Below are 4330 nucleotides of genomic sequence, written 5' to 3'. Positions count from 1 at the left end.
AGAATGAAGATTCAAGAAGATAACTACATGAAATGAACTTTCCTTACTGAACCTGAAATGTACCGAGATCACGACGTGAGACGCAATATTTAGAAACTATAAATACTCCTTCACCTATCGACTTTTAGGAAGTTGGATCTGATTTTTCTATAGAGATAATCGATTTGAGAGGGCAAAGATTTGTGAAAAATAACCATTTGGAAGAGAGAACACTTAAAGACTAAAGATTTGAAGATTACACATCACATTCGGTTTGCATTAAATTAACAATGTCGAATTATTATATTTTTGTGTGCTTAGTTTCTGCTATGAATAGTTTATCACTAGGCTTTCGTTTAGTTGAACCCTAATACTGTGTGTTAGTTTCTATGCTTATATTTTGATTTTATGAAGTTGGTTAATGCATGTGCTTGATTATCATTACCTAGCATGTTAAAGTTTGCATCTTTGTTGCTTTGATTCAAGTTAAGTGTAGTTTAATGACGAATTAAATCACATGAAATTGTTTACCTAGTAGTTTATGGTCATTAAATTGCTAGAGCGAGGATTAATCACATCTTAGATTGAGTAATTAAAGTAGCAACTTTAGTTATTTTGGAGAACATAATTTGATCATAATTGTGTTTAATTAATTGTCTTGATCATATCTAATTATATGGATACATCTTACATAGCCCAATTATCATTACTAATCAATTTTGTGTTTTCTTGTGTATAATAATCAATTATGTGTTTGCTTGTGTATGATCATTACATAGTACTTCATAAATTGGAGAAAATATTAGGAGATCGGATCAAGACTGCTAATTACATCTAAATTGGTAACCAACCGAATAAATCCATTCTTAGAAGCTACACCATAGGAAAAAGGGGGGATTCGAAACTAAACAAAAGTGTCTTCTTAATATTGGTTTCAGTCATTTCTAGTTGACTACTCAGTTTTAAGTTAATCTGAACTTGAAAAATCAAATAAAAACACCTTCTTTAATTTTTGTTTTTTGGATTAATTTTTAGTAGTTATTTTATTAACTAAATCTATTCCCTATGTTCGACACCTGATTTACCTAAACTATTCTATAAATTTGACTAGGTACACTGCCTAAGTACATTAGTTAGTTAAGTAGGTTAGGATTATAAATTTAAAACTAGGTAGTATATAAATTGCACATCAAATTTTTGGCGCTGTTGTCGGGGGATGACTATTTCAGTTGTTAATTTAATCGTTTTAGGTTAATCGATCCTTATTTTGGGTTAAAAACAATAAAAAATTAATTTTATGCAAAATTTTATTTTTCTATTTGTTCAGTCCTCACGACGTGAGGTTTAATGCTCACGATGTCAGTTTAGTGTTTTCCAGTTTCTTGTTTTTTTTTTCTTTCTAGTTCTTTTTCATGTGTGTTTTTCTAGTTTTTTTTTAGCAGGAAAGATGGGGGACATCTCGACCATGTCAATGGAAGAGTACAAGCGACATATAAAGAACGACAATAGATGGGGTCTTGATCGACCAAAAATCTCAACCACTACGAAGTTCAAACTACCAGGACACATTCTTGGTATGCTAAAGAAACTAACTTTTGATGGGAAGGAGCACGAGGACATTTACGAGCATATAGAGATGTGGTGGAAATTTTTTTAACTATTTTCATGCACCAAACGTGAGTAAAGATGTGGTGATGCTTCAACTTTTACCGGTCACATTGAAGGGTTAAACCAATGAATGGTTAAAATCACTTCCCTTTGGAGAAATCACGACATGAGCTGATTTTAAGATTGAGTTCATAAACCAGTTTACCCCTCCTTCGAAAGTGGCAAAACTTAAAAGAAATATACATAATATTCATCAGTTATAAAAGGAGTCACTATACGAAGCTTGGGAGCGTTACAAGAGATTGTTATGACATTTCTCACAGCATGACTTCAATGTGCAACAAGAAATCTCGATATTTTATGATGGAGTCAATGTGTGCACTCGCCAACTTTTAGACTCTTAAAGGCGCATGTGTAACATCCCAAAAATCATGACCAAAAATTTCTTTTTAAAACATTAATAAAAACATAAGTATTAATTCATTTCAGCCATGTCTAAAGGATTATATAACAAAACAGAGTATCATTTCAAAACATATGTTCATTTTATCAGAGTAAACATCCTAGGCTAAAACTCCTTTGGTGTGTGTATGTGTGTGTGCCATGCGATCACCTCGAACTCTTCCCTCCGCTACAGGAAGTACCTGAAACCAAAACTGAAAACCGTAAGAACGAAGCTTAGTGAGTTCCCTAACCTACCACATACCATATACGCATAACCAAGAACACATAACCACGTACCGGGACCCTGCCCGCAGCATTGGGCCTTTCCCGGCATCAGGCCCCGCCCAACATCAGGCCCACCTAGCATCGAGCCTCGCTCGGTATACAATAGATGGGGTCTTGATCGACCAAAAATCTCAACCACTACGAGGTTCAAACTACCAGGACACATTCTTGGTATGCTAAAGAATCTAACTTTTGATGGGAAGGAGCACGAGGACGTTTACGAGCATATAGAGATGTGGTGGAAATTTTTTAACTATTTTCATGCATCAAACGTGAGTAAAGATGTGGTGATGCTTCAACTTTTACCGGTCACATTGAAGGGTGAAACCAATGAATGGTTAAAATCACTTCCCTTTGGAGAAATCACGACATGAGCTGATTTTAAGATTGAGTTCATAAACCAGTTTACCCCTCCTTCGAAAGTGGCAAAACTTAAAAGAAATATACATAATATTCATCAGTTATAAAAGGAGTCACTATACGAAGCTTGGGAGCGTTACAAGGGATTGTTATGACATTTCTCACAACATGACTTCAATGTGCAACAAGAAATCTCGATATTTTATGATGGAGTCAATGTGTGCACTCGCCAACTTTTAGACTCTTAAAGGCGCATGTGTAACATCCCAAAAATCATGACCAAAAATTTCTTTTTAAAACATTAATAAAAACATAAGTATTAATTCATTTCAGCCATGTCTAATGGATTATATAACAAAACAAAGTATCATTTCAAAACATATGTTCATTTTATCAGAGTAAACATCCTAGGCTAAAACTCCTTTAGTGTGTGTGTGTGTGTGCGCCATGCGATCACCTCGAACTCTTCCCTCCGCTACAGGAAGTACCTGAAACCAAAACTGAAAACCGTAAGCACGAAGCTTAGTGAGTTCCCCAACCTACCACATACCATATACGCAAAACCAAGAACACATAACCACGTACCGGGACCCTGCCCGCTGCATTGGGCCTTTCCCGGCATCGGGCCCTGCCGAACATCAGGCCCACCTGGCATTGAGCCTCACTCGGTATACAATAGATGGGGTCTTGATCGACCAAAAATCTCAACCACTACGAGGTTCAAACTACCAGGACACATTCTCGGTATGCTAAAGAAACTAACTTTTGATGGGAAGGAGCACGAGGACGTTTACGAGCATATAGAGATGTGGTGGAAATTTTTTTAACTATTTTCATACACCAAACGTGAGTAAAGATGTGGTGATGCTTCAACTTTTACCGGTCACATTGAAGGGTGAAACCAATGAATGGTTAAAATCACTTCCCTTTGGAGAAATCACGACATGAGCTGATTTTAAGATTGAGTTCATAAACCAGTTTACCCCTCCTTCGAAAGTGGCAAAACTTAAAAGAAATATACATAATATTCATCAGTTATAAAAGGAGTCACTATACGAAGCTTGGGAGCGTTACAAGAGATTGTTATGACATTTCTCACAACATGACTTCAATGTGCAACAAGAAATCTCGATATTTTATGATGGAGTCAATGTGTGCACTCGCCAACTTTAAGACTCTTAAAGGCGCATGTGTAAAATCTCAAAAATCATGACCAAAAATTTCTTTTTAAAACATTAATAAAAACATAAGTATTAATTCATTTCAGCCATGTCTAAAGGATTATATAACAAAACAGGGTATCATTTCAAAACATATGTTCATTTTATCAGAGTAAACATCCTAGGCTAAAACTCCTTTGGTGTGTGTGTGTGTGTGCCATGCGATCACCTCGAACTCTTCCCTCTGCTACAGGAAGTACCTGAAACCAAAACTGAAAACCGTAAGCACGAAGCTTAGTGAGTTCCCCAACCTACCACATACCATATACGCATAACCAAGAACACATAACCACGTACCGGGACCTTGCCCGCTGCATTGGGCCTTTCCCGGCATCGGGCCCCGCCCAACATCAGGCCTACCTGGCATCGAGCCTCGCTCGGTATACAGATCTTTCTCTCTTAGGCCCTGCCTGCCTCCGGGCCTCCTCCACTAC

At 36.9% G+C, this 4330-nt stretch overlaps 3 non-coding genes across 3 annotated transcripts; all 3 read right to left on the bottom strand.

The window, feature by feature from the left end:
* Positions 1-1811: 1811 nt before the first annotated feature.
* On the bottom strand, positions 1812-1918 carry LOC145049051 (small nucleolar RNA R71). Its single transcript, XR_013683171.1, has one exon. It is a non-coding gene; the product is annotated as a small nucleolar RNA R71 (small nucleolar RNA).
* Positions 1919-2744: 826 nt separating this feature from the next.
* On the bottom strand, positions 2745-2851 carry LOC145103617 (small nucleolar RNA R71). Its single transcript, XR_013706699.1, has one exon. It is a non-coding gene; the product is annotated as a small nucleolar RNA R71 (small nucleolar RNA).
* An 827-nt stretch (positions 2852-3678) lies between these two features.
* LOC145049042 (small nucleolar RNA R71) lies at positions 3679-3785 on the bottom strand. Its single transcript, XR_013683163.1, has one exon. It is a non-coding gene; the product is annotated as a small nucleolar RNA R71 (small nucleolar RNA).
* Positions 3786-4330: the final 545 nt, after the last annotated feature.

Source organism: Lactuca serriola, chromosome 4 (genome assembly GCF_051521515.1).
Source record: "Lactuca serriola cultivar US96UC23 chromosome 4, Lser_US96UC23_V15, whole genome shotgun sequence".
In the NCBI taxonomy this organism is placed as follows: Eukaryota; Viridiplantae; Streptophyta; class Magnoliopsida; order Asterales; family Asteraceae; genus Lactuca; species Lactuca serriola.
The sequence above is the reverse complement of the archived record's forward strand: the minus strand, read 5'-3'. Positions and strand labels throughout refer to the sequence as shown.